The 13,012-nt window shown below is 33.1% G+C and overlaps 1 long non-coding RNA gene across 1 annotated transcript; it reads right to left on the bottom strand.

The window, feature by feature from the left end:
* Positions 1–9,742: 9,742 nt before the first annotated feature.
* Positions 9,743–12,022, bottom strand: LOC140858093 (uncharacterized). Its single transcript, XR_012141400.1, has 2 exons — positions 11,573–12,022; positions 9,743–9,960 (listed from the first exon to the last, which is right to left on the bottom strand). It is a non-coding gene; the product is annotated as an uncharacterized lncRNA (long non-coding RNA).
* Positions 12,023–13,012: the final 990 nt, after the last annotated feature.

The raw sequence follows: 13,012 nt of genomic DNA, 5'->3' as shown, positions 1-13,012 counted from the left end.
CTATGTAAAGGACCCTGCCAATGGGGGCATATATGTTAGCAATTGATTTGTCCTGAGGATTCATGTCGTCAGAGAGACCAGCGACAAACCGTCAGAGAGACCAGCGGTTCCGAAGGCCTTTGTTGCCAGATGATTCGCAGCTCACCACAAGAAGATACGTGGTATTATGATCCTGCCACAGAAAAAATATGGTCATAGCTCATGGTTGACGAAAAGAATTTAAGAATGAAAGAAATTGAAATCTTGAAAGAAACTTGAATTTTCGAAAAAGAAATGAATTTGGCATGAATTATGTTGCATAATTGAAATTGATTTCGAATTGATAAACTCTATATGCTTATTTTCTATAAATGATTATTTACTTAAATACCTGATGAAATCTGTTGAAAAGTGATCATTGCTTACTGGGCTGTCTAGCTCATTACCTCCTATTTTACTATTTTTATAGATGTTGAAGAATTAAGATGATACAAGATGTGAATGGAAAAGTGATCAAAAGCAGAATCTTCATACTTTTATTTTAGGTTGAAAGGCTTATTGAATTTGATGTAAAGCCTATGAATCGTTGTTAAATTTATTGAGATATTAAAGAAGAAATTTAGATCGTTATGTTTTTAGATTTAAATTATTGATTAATTATTCCACTGTTGTTTTAGAATAGCATGATAAGATGCCTTGCATGCTTATGGGAAGAGTTTTCTATGAGTATGCGGCGGTTACCATGACCCTCGATTTACAATCTCGGATTGGGGGCGTGACAATAATAGTAGTATCAGAGCATAAGTGGATGAATTATGAAATATAGAATCAGATATAGAATGGGTATAAGTGGATAGACACTGGGACATTATAGTGTAGATCTTTGATGATTGTAGTGGGAGAAATATTTATAAATTTTGATTAAACATTGACATTATGTATAAAAAGGATCGTAAGAGATTATGACATATCGAGTTTGAAATATGATGGATAATCTATAGATCATGATATGATTAGTTAGATCTTGATCGAAAGTAATCACAAAAGGATTGATATAAAATTTTATTGTGCATTATGATTATTAATTTGATCATTGGTTATTCAAGTGAATCGTAAGTTCAAATTCGATGTGAAAATAATACTATGATATTACTTCTAGTTGAGAAGTTGACTATTATTGGCAAGATAAAGATTTGATAATAAAATATTATTCCAGGATGGACTAAGAAAAAATCTTTTATGATGCTTGATTGGAATATTTATCGAAATTGAATTTGGTATGTGGATTATATATAAAGTGGCATAATAGGATGAATGCATATTTGAGGATATTACAAAGAAATCTATTTTTTATTGATGAAATCGATTTTGAGATTGAAGGATATTCATCATACTGAAATCTTTAATCATTATCCTTAGATCTAAATAATAGATCTTATTATGTCTCTTGGAGACTACATGATGTGTATGAAATTTTAATTTAAAGATTTCGTATCTAAGTTGATCAAGAGATTTTCTGATATTATTGTTGAGGTTGTTAATGAAAAATTGATATCTTTAGATTAAGATAAAAGATCTGATTTATATTTATTTCAGATTAAGGGATCCATATGAATTTACAATTTAGAAATTTTGGACTTAAGAATTGATATGGAGTTCCTTTGCTTTTGTTAACGAGGTCCCTAATTGAATCTACTATTAAATGGAGATTTGATTTTTTTGAAGCTTGTATGATTGTTATGAAAGGATATTTGATAGATATTGAAGATCTTGATGATAGAAATTTTAGAAAAAAAAATAATGATTTGAAGTTCTTATATCTATTCTGATTATGTCCAAATTTGGTAGAGCATCGAAATATTTTTTTCATTGATTTGACTTATAAGAATTTTGATTTGAAAATTATCGAATTGAATTGACATGAGAATTAAGATTTGATTCATATTGATTATAGTAAATCTGTATGATGGTTTAAATATGATATTGGACTCAAGGGTTAATCAAGATTATTGTACACCAGTAAAAATATGAATGAGAATCGAAAGTTAATCTTTCAATTGAAATCTAAAATTTTAGATCTTTTCTATCAATAAGATAAAAAAATAATTTGATCAAACTTTTTTTTTGGTGAACCTAAGAAATTTTGATTGTTAGATCAGAGTGCGTAGCGGAAGCATGATAATCTGGATTACTTTGAGTAAGTCAGAAATATTGACCCTTTGAGTTAAAAAATTATGATAGATGATATAAAAAATTTATTGATATTAGAAAGAATAATATTTTAAAATTTTGAATTATTTTAGATATCCTAATGTGATTTTTAAAAGTAGTGCTTCCACCTACTATGCTAAAATATATATATATATATATGTATTTAGCATCCTAATTCTAGGATGAGTGGACCCTTGATTTTTTATTTTAGATTTTTTCTATCCTAGAATTAAATTTTATAATTCTTTATTTATTAGAAAGAATTTGAGATTGTTTATCGAATGATGATTTCAATCTTAGATTATTATACTCAAATATTTATCTCCAGGATATAATAAAATTTGAAGTTTGGATTCTTTTGATCATTATTATTTTTCTGACTGAATAGAAAAGATTGAGGTTATCTATTAATATTGATGATTATTCTACAAAAAATAGATTGGAGTTATTTATAATTTAATTTGATAATGAATCGATTAATTAAGAGTTGTTAATGTTTAGATAAAAAAAATTGATATACTTACTTAGAATAGAGACATTGATTTTGATTATAAGAAAAATATAGTTTTGATTTAGATCAATTTTTGAGTTATTGATTTTTATTATGGAATGACTTAATGATAAAATTTGCTTCAAGAATTAGAATATTTAAGAGTTTGAGAGTTTGAGTAAGAAAATTTCGATGACTAGAAATAGTGATATTGATTCTAATCAACATCGGTGATATTGATCTTTTCTTTATGAAATGATTAAATGATAAAGTTATATCGAGAATTAAAAAATTAAAAGTTTGAGAATGAGATTGAAATGATAAATATTTAACCTTTGAAAGTGCGAATAAGAGAAAATATTTTTAAATTTTGATTGATTGGGATGTCATCATATGATTCATAGAAGTATGTTTTTCTATCTTATGATGGGTTGAAATTAAGAGTGGTTAATATTTTAAAATAAATAAAAAAATAAATGAATGATGATGAATGAAGTTCTTATGCAAGAATAGAGACATTTACCTTCTTCTATTCACAAGAGATAGATTTAATTTTAATTTGAGTCGTGAGATATTGAACATGATTTTTACAGAAAATGAGATCATAATTTCGAAATTCTGAAATATTGAAAATCTTTAAGATGTTGATCTTGATAAATAAGGAAATGGATGGTTCCGTTTCAGATCAATATTTGATGTATTTACTTTTTTCTTATGAAATGATTTAAGAATGAATTTATATCAAAAATTAGAATATTGAAATATTTATGGATGAGATTCAAGTAAGAAACTATGAAGACTCAAGCAAGAAAAAAATTTGGAGGACGAAATTTTTTTTAGAGGTGAAGAATGTTATAGCCCAAAGCCCAAGCCCATCTAGCAAGACCCAAGCCCAAAAAAAAAAAAAAAAAAGAAAGCAGGGGAACCGGGAAGAAGACTCCCGGTAGGAGTCTTCTTTTCCGATTAAACCCCGGCAATCGGGAGTCCTAGGACCCCCAGGAGTCCTAGGGCTCTCTATAAAAAGACCCTCCCCTTCCTTAGAAGCCGATCATCGGTCCTCTTCCCCTCTCTTTCTCCCTGATTTCCCGATTGGAGCCGCGGATACTCATTTTGTTCTCGCCGTGATTGCTCACCGACGAGGTCACCGGAGGCCGAAGTAAGTTTTCCTCCACTTCCTCTCTTCTTTCCCCTTCTTCCTGTGCCTTTGTGCGCGACTGCCGGCGACGGGTGTCGCCAATTTTTGATCAGAGAAGAGACTTCTGTTTTGGTCTCTTCTTCCCTTGGGTTTTCCGACGCCGGCGATCACAACCGACCGCCGGCCTTGCCTCTTCGAACCCGGGAGAGTGGCCCCCCTCTGCCGCCGGCCTCCGTCGTGACGGTTGTGGCTTGAACGGTCGGGCAAAGGAGGGGACCCGTCGGTCCCCTGTTTCGGCCATGAAGGAGCCTGAGAGAAAAGAAAAAAAAAAGAAGAAAAAGAGAAAAGAAAAGAAAAGAAAAAGAAGAAAAAGAGAAAAGAAAAGAAAAGAAGAAGAAGGAAAAGAAAAGAAAAAGAAAAAGAAAAGAAAAAGAAGGAAAAGAAAAGAAAAAAAAAGAAAAAAAAAGAAAAAAATAATATAATAATAATAAATAGGATTTTGTCCTCTCTCTTCCGTCAAGAAAAAAAGAAAGAAAAGAAGAAAGAAAAGAAGAAAGAAAAATAAAATAAATAAATTAATAAATAATGATATAAATAATAAAATATGAGAAAAAGAGTTTCTCCCTCTTCCCTCTCTCTCTTTAGCCTGAACTAGTATTTTCTCTCTCTAGAATTGGACTTTCTCTCTCTACTTTCTCTCTCTAAAATTCTCTCTCTAGATTATTTCTCTCTCCTAAGATTTTTTAAAATTTTGAGAAGAATGATGATGAATTTAAATGATTCTCGTAATGAATTTTTGATCTGTGATCGTCGGACGATACACCGACATCCACTTTGATCAGATCAGGTATTTTTAGATTTTATTTCTCATGATCTTATTGAATTGTCCACATGATAATTTCAGTATGATTTGATCTGATCGATCAAATTTGTTGAATCATATTGTCTAAAAAATTCAAGATGAGTTTTCTCTCTCTAGAATTTTCTCTCTCTAAAATTTTCTCTCTCTTGATTGATTCTCTCTCTAAAAGGGTTAGTGAATGAAGAAATTTTTTTTAATAGTCCTGATCTGATTCTAATGAAGAATCCTGATCCATGATTGTCAGATAGCGTACTGGCACCCACCTTGATCAGACCATGAATCTTTAGATTTAATTATCCATGATCTCGATTTAATCATGATTTGATCATATTGATTTCACCACTCGAGATATTAGACCAATCGTAATATTGGATTGTGTCACTTGATCAATTTGAATTGTACCTCATGAATTCTCTCTCCTCTGATTTTCTCTCTCTACTTGATTTTATGAAATCGATAAAGAAACTTCGATCCTATCACTTCGAATCCGATTTGATCTGATAGTCAAACTTTGGATCGTTTAGGTCCTAATTAGATTTTGATTAGATAAAATTAGATGATCGGACCTAATCTAAACCGTTGAAATATGGTATTCGTATTCTTTCTAATTATTGAAATTAATTATGTATAGGATTGTAGATGTTTGATCATGGGATATCGCGATATGATCTACAAATAGAATTTTTGGAAGAAAAAAATTTATAGAATTATGTGGGTTTATTGGAATGCGTTCGAGGTAAGTAATGTTTCACTTTTTTTAGATTTATCGGCAAATTATAATGTATTTTTCTGACATGATTTGTGAAACGATGCATGAATTGGATGAATGATATTTTGTTATGAAAATATCTTATTTGAAATGTTATGATGAAGCATGATTGAACATATTGATTCCATGATGTATTATATTGATTGATTTCGATACTACATGTTTATATGTTTTATTATCGAAATTAGAATATGAAATATGATTTATGAAGAATTATGATATAAGAAACATTATGAATTGACAGCCTGACTATGTAAAGGACTCTGCCAATGGGGGCATATACGTTGGCAATTGATTTGTCCTGAGGGTTCATGTCGCCAGAGAGACCAGCGACAAACCGTCAAAGAGACCAGCGGTTCCGAAGGACTTTGCTGCCAGATGATTCGCAGCTCACCGCAAGAAGATACGTGGTATTATGACCCTACCACAGGAAAAATATGGTCATAGCTCATGGTTGACGAAAAGAATTTAAGAAAGAAAAAAATTGAAATCTCGAAAGAAACTTGAATTTTCGAAAAAGAAATGAATTTGGCATGAATTATGTTGCATAATTGAAATTGATTTCAAATTGATAAACTCTATATGCTTATTTTCTATAAATGATTATTTACTTAAATGTCTGATGAAATCTGTTGAAAAGTGATCATTGCTTACTGGGCTGTCTAGCTCATTACCTCCTATTTTACTATTTTTACAGATGTTGAAGAATTAAGATGATACAAGATGTGAATGGAAAAGTGATCAGAAGCAGAATCTTCATACTTTTATTTTAGGTTGAAAGGCTTATTGAATTTGATGTAAAGCCTATGAATCGTTGTTGAATATATTGAGATATTAAAGAAGAAATTTAGATCGTTATGTTTTTGGATTTAAATTATTGACTAATTATTCCACTGTTGTTTTAGAATAGCATGATAAGATGCCTTGCATGCTTATAGGAAGAATTTTCTATGAGTATGCGGCGATTGCCATGACCCTTGATTCACAATCTCGGGTCGGAGGCGTGACATGTACAAAATGAGTTAAATTCAATTTCTGTATAATTTAAAGTCCAATCCTACGTAAAATAGATCCTAAAAAGGTAAGTATAGATTTTTCAAATTATTATATACAAAAATAATTTATTTCTAATCTTAAATAAGTTTTTATAATTTATTAAAAAAAATAAAAATCTCTCTTTAGAACTAAAAGAAAGAGGACCCGCATGAAATTGTTGCCGGACATAACAAACTTTCCCATCGGTACTCAACCCCTCTCTCCCTCTCTCTCCCTCTCTCTATTTATATAAAAAAAAAAACATATTTGTCCTTGATTTGAGCATAGTTTTAAAAAAAATTATTTATAAATCTCTAGATGGATCCAAAATTATTTTTAAGTCTCTGAACTTTTCAAGTTGAATAAAAAGTCCCTGAAATGCTAAGAAGTTATTTCTGTATAATCAAGGTATATATCTGTATAACCTGAATATTAATGTGCATAACCAGATATTGAAACCAGATAACTTGCGTAACTGGAACATAAATCTGTGTAACTTGAACCTAAATCCGTGTAATCTGAACATAGACTTGTGTAACCAATCTGACTGAACGGCGGGGACCTAGAAATAACTTCTTAGCATTTCAGAGACTTTTTATTCAATTTGAAAAGTTCAAAAACTTAAAAATAATTTCGGATCCATCTAGAGATCTATAAATAATTTTTTTCTAGTTTAAAATAGCTCAAGTGTTTTTTTTTTTTTTTTTGAAAAAATATGGATCTCCTGGTAGCTGGTTGGTCGGCTGTTGAGCAGGTTGTCTTCACTTATCCACTGCACTCTTTCTTTCTTCTCCTAATTAATCCTCGTGTGTGCATTAATTTGCTTGTGTTAAGAAGAGGTCATCAAGCTAGCAGTAGGAAGACCAGAATAAATGCATTTCACCTTATGTAAAGGGAGATGGATGCAGATAAACAAACTTCAACCCATATATATCAAGACCAGGTTTATGAGAAGACGATGAGAATAGTTTGGATATCCAAGTTGCATTGGGTTTCTAGTAAATGACATCACTAGAAGTATAGATTATAGAACGTAGAACGCCTTTCAAATGCAAAGAAATCAAATCAATGATCGTGTACAAAGCCATGTGTATTCGTCAACATGGACTTTCTTTTTTGATCCTACATTTTGGGCGGGTGGGTATTATGGGTTGCGCTAATTAGCAATGAGTTGTGCGAATTGGCAATAATTTGGTGCAACCAAACTCCAGCAACACCATAGAATCCCCCCACCCACTTCCGCACAAAGATTTGAATTAGAAATATTTTAGGGGTGGTGAGCCGTGTGATGTTGAATGGCAGTTTGTATTCTTGTAACATAACGTTTATTATAATGAAGTAGTACATATGCTCGTATGCACGTATGCATGATTGCGTATATTATTGTAGTCATTATAACAACATAATGACTAATTTACAAAAGCCAGTTTTACAAAGCTAGACCTCTCCCAACAAACAATACGGCTAGAAGGACTCGCTTGGTTCACCAAAAGTGAGGAGTGTAGGGAAATTTTTTTATTTGATTAAAATTTAAAAAAAAAATATTTTATAAAAAGATATTTTTTATATTTCATCAAAAATAAAAATTCATAAACAAGATAGATTTTAATATTTTTTATTGGATAGAAATTTAATTTTTTTTCTTTCCAAAGTATTCTTTTAAAATTTAGCACTGAAACTCTATAAAATATCAATAGATAATTGAAATAAAATACCGAATAGTGATATATTTCTAATTATATTAATATAACATAATATCTATATGAATATAATATTATATTGAATATTATATTTATATGTATGAATAAATTTATTATATTTTTGTTGCCTGAGAGCTCTCATGAGAGATTTTTTTGCGATATATAGGCCTGCAGCTAGTATCAGGATTAAGACAGCCTAGATCTAGTGAGTGGCTACTCATCCTAGGATGAGATTCTTCTTTTGAAAGTTGTCTAGGACTGACTTCAAAGGCGCACTCTACTCAGGGACAGAGGAATGGAGCTTGCGGTCTCCTAGCCAGTTTGCGGGTTGAAGGATGAGTTGATAAAACATAACCTCTTGCATTGCTCAAGAGCAAGGTTGATCTGGAGGAGGATGGGTGGTCAGTCATGGGAGGTGAGTATTGTTCTTTTGCTGACCCACTTCTTAAATGCAATTCATCAGAGTATTGTTGAGGGGTCGACCAATGCCTAGAGAGAAGAATAACATATGTCACCTATCAAATCTGGCTCTTTAGAAACAGCTTGATCCTTCAAAGCAGAGATGGTACCCGCTCAGCATTGTGTTTGGCTATCGAGTATAGCCGCTTCACACTGTTTAGTCCCTCCCTCGATGTCTCTGATTCCTAGAACTTGCATGCTACTTCTATGGTGATCCCGAGGGTTAGTTTTATTTTTTTAGAGCCCCGACCTTCGGAGTATATCAAGATTAATTTTAATGATAGTGTCTAAGATGGTAGAAGTGGTGCCGGTTTTGCCATCTAGAGGTCGAATGCCAGATTACTGGTGATCGGGGGATCATATCTCTTTGAGCCTTGCATACCAAGTGCAGAGCTTCGCACCGTTTGGACTAATATTGTCCATGCCCGACAAGAGTTACGAACCGAGAGGATCATTATTGAGGACAACTGTGCCACCATGATAGGCTAAGTTCAGAACAACGCAACTAGATACCCACCCACTCCACGACATTCAAATCTACCTTAGGGACTTCACGGTGGTTTCTGCTCAACACGTCTTTCGAGAGATAAATAATACCACTGATTGGATCGCCTCTTACATGACAAGCATACTGGTGACTAGATCTGGCATTAGGGCCTGACATACCCACGAGCCTTGTGGGATATTTTATTTTTTGACTTTTTGGGATGACTCATGCTAGATCGATGTAAATACATGTTTGTACCAAAAATAATAATATAATATTAATATATTAGTATTATATTAATGTAATAAATTATTATGATCTAATGTTAATATCGTTGATTAGGTCATCTCCTACATGATTGAGCATACTGATGACTAGATTTAGCATCAAAGCTTGACCTGCCCATGAGTCTTATGGGATATTTTATTTTTTTGACCTTTTGAGATGCTAGATAGTTTATATTTTTTTTTCAGAAAATAAATGCTCAATCTAACATAAATCATTTTGAAAGAAGACACTTTCTCATATTCAACCAAATATACCAAAATCATATTCTTAAAAAGTAATCTCATGAAAAGTTAATAGAAAAAAAAAAAAAAAATTTTACGAACTAAATGGGTCCAAAATAATTTTATTGAAACATCGTCTCAATTGCGTCCATGCTCAGAATTCCCAGCATCGTTACCAAATATTAAGATTACAAAACCCACACCACAAATACTGGCAAGCTTCCGGATCGCCCTGCTCCCGCAGCACATGCAAGTGTTCTGTTTGTGTGATTGCTTCAGCAAATAAGCCTACATGGCTTGATCCTGTTTCATGGGTCTCACCAACTGCAAGCATAGCTTCAGCACTGTTCATTTCATCTGATTCCTTTTGCTCAAAAATAAAATAAAATATCACATGCATAAAACAAGTCACAATCTTTATTTAGTCATATTATTTGGGAGGGTTAGAGGATGTGAACGAGTGGATTTTTAGCATCTTTTCTTCTTCAATCAAACTCGGATCAGGTTCCCCTTGATAATTTTGTATAATGTGTATAATAAAGTAATAAGTGGTAGAAACAAAGAGGCTTAAAGGCAGTAACTTGGGAAAAAAACTAGGTAGACTCCTTCAATACTTTGAATTCCCAGATGGCATTCAAATATACACTCTAGAACAAGTGTGCATACACCAAGAGACTTTTTTAGCTGGCAAAATTAGCATCTCTAATGATTTTTTGAACAGTTGCTAGCTCCTTTTTTTGTAGCCCACCTACTTAGAATATCAACTTAAAATCATATAATCTAGATCTCCTTAATCAACTCTTGTAGATAAATAAATAAACAATGAATGAGCCGACCCATGTCCTTTCCAAGAGACGGAAGCGTGAAGGCTTCAAAAAGTTTGAAAGCTTTTACTTGGAAGCTAGATCATTCCTATATGTCGTGGTATTGAATTTATGCCAATAGGTTCCGTATTTTGCATTCTCACTATATCTGTGCAAAGGAGGTGCCACCATACTAATGCCATCTGCTGCCTTCCAAAGACTAACACTGACAATAATATTATATTGGAGGAACATAGAATCCCCAGAAATCTCAACCCCTTGCACTTTGTTGTTATCAACCTATACTAGACTCTTGCTGAATCCCATCAAAGTTCATAGCCCTTGTCCATAGAGTCTGGATAAATTACAATCTTTGATTTGGAGGACTTCATCATCCGAACGAGAAACTGAGATCATTCCTCCTGGATTAAGGTTTCTCTGCATCACCATCTATTAGGTTGTTGCCAAAAGACCATCACCACCCACTGATCAAAAGGACAACTTTGCCTCGTACGATCAAAATACCATACTGGAAACAGGGGAAAGTCACCCTTAAACTGAAGGGAATCAAGTAAGGGTTCATTATCAGACCTTTGTAACTTACAAGTTCATTTTATGATACAGGAGCAATGGATTCTCGCCACTAACATCAGCCTAAACCCATAATACTATCCCCAGTCATCAGAACTCACAATGGACTTGAACTAATTTTGGAACGATAAATTCAGCAAACACTTTGCCTGCTAGCAGTGCAATCAAGTGGATAATTCCAACCTAAGCAACTACAATGGCAAAGCTGACCCTAATCTACCAGCATATTTAGACTGCCATCCATGAATCAGAGTTCTGATTACAAGAATACTTAGATTACTAATTTGTGTCACTTCCATTTCAGATCGAATAATGTGACATTACCGATCATAAAACGACCCGTTAATCCTATATGTAAATTTCTGTATAAGGACCGAATCTGCTGCCAAAACTTCGAAGTTGTAATTATGCCTAGTCTTAACTCCTGAAGGAGGGGATTTGGATTTCCAACATATAAAACAAACGGAACCAAACACAAACAATATATGCTCTCCCCAAATTCTCTAAGACAACAAGTTTTCTTATATGAGTTTGTGCCTCACCATTTGTGTTCCGTAGAGCCTAGCTCAAATGCTGCAACCACAGAAGACAAAGAACAGACACATGGTGACCACCAAGGCGAGGGTCTCGAATGCGACGACGAGGGTCCAAAGGATGCTGTCGACGAAGGAAAAGCCGATCCCCGGCCACTGTGACACCGTGCCGGCCCAGCTTGGGGTGAGCCCGGAGAGGTCGAACGATGGCCACCGGAAGATGGAGCTTGGCATGCTCCAATTAAGGCTGGTGATGCCATCTCCCATCCACCGGAGGATTGACGGAGGTGATGAAGCTCCTCGCATCTCTCCTTCTCGCCGTGTCGATTGGTGTTGGTGTTGATATCCGCGGTCGAAGGGTGGGTTAGGTGAATGATCACGTCTAGCGACCGTTCATGTCTGCGTGGGTCATCGTCGCTCATTATGTACGAGCGTACGAACCGCGGGATGGGCAGGAAACGGCTCCCTTTCTTTTTGTTTTTTTCTTCCTTTTCTGGCTATTCATTAAATACAAGACAGCGATAAAATAAATTAAATATTAATTTTTAAAATCTTATCATTAATATTGACATCCACATGGCAAACAAAGAACCATGAGCAAGCTGTAGGAAGCTTTCATCATAAATATTGGCTCCATATGGTACTCGAGGTACTCTCTTTTTTTTTAAAAAATTTTTCTTTAATAAAATTTTGAAATGCAATGCAATAAAATAATAATTTTTATCAGAAATGGAAGGTTTAGATTAACCAATGGTGACATTAGCTTCAAAGCTAACTAACATGAACAATCTCAGTAATGATCTAATTATTAAGCAAAAATTCAACTAAATTTATAAGTAAAAAAACTAAAGAACTATATCTGTGACTATCTAGAGTATAACTAATGAATTAAACTATCTAAAGTTTGACTATAGTGATAAGTAAATTAAGTAATTAATTTTAAAAATTTTATCATTAATATTGACACCGATATGGCAAGCAGAGAACGGTGAGCAAACTGAACCTCTAAAAAATTTTTATCATTAATATCAGCTCCATATCATGCATGATATATTTTTTTATACTTTCTTCAATTAGATTTTGAATCACATTGCGATAAAACAATAATTTTTATAACAAATATAATGCTTAGATTAACAAATAGAGATATTTGCTTCAAAGCTAACTAATATGGGCTAGCTAAGCAATAATTTAACTATCAAGCAAAAATTTAACTAGCCTTGTAAGAAAAAAAAATAAAAAATAAATTAAAAAAGTATAAAAGCTAAGAAAACCTAGAGAACTAAACTATCTAGAGTATAACTTTAACTTCTCACTTCACTACCAAGAGCTTCGTAGATAATAAGGACTCCACCAATTGATGTTGTTGTAGTACGCTGTAACCAAGGATTCCATGAACCAGCCTCGCCACCAATCTCGGAAATTAACCAACACTTGCAACAAAATCCA

The sequence above is a fragment of the Elaeis guineensis genome, chromosome 5 (genome assembly GCF_000442705.2).
Source record: "Elaeis guineensis isolate ETL-2024a chromosome 5, EG11, whole genome shotgun sequence".
NCBI lineage: Eukaryota > Viridiplantae > Streptophyta > Magnoliopsida > Arecales > Arecaceae > Elaeis > Elaeis guineensis.
This window is presented reverse-complemented; position numbering and strand designations above follow the sequence as displayed.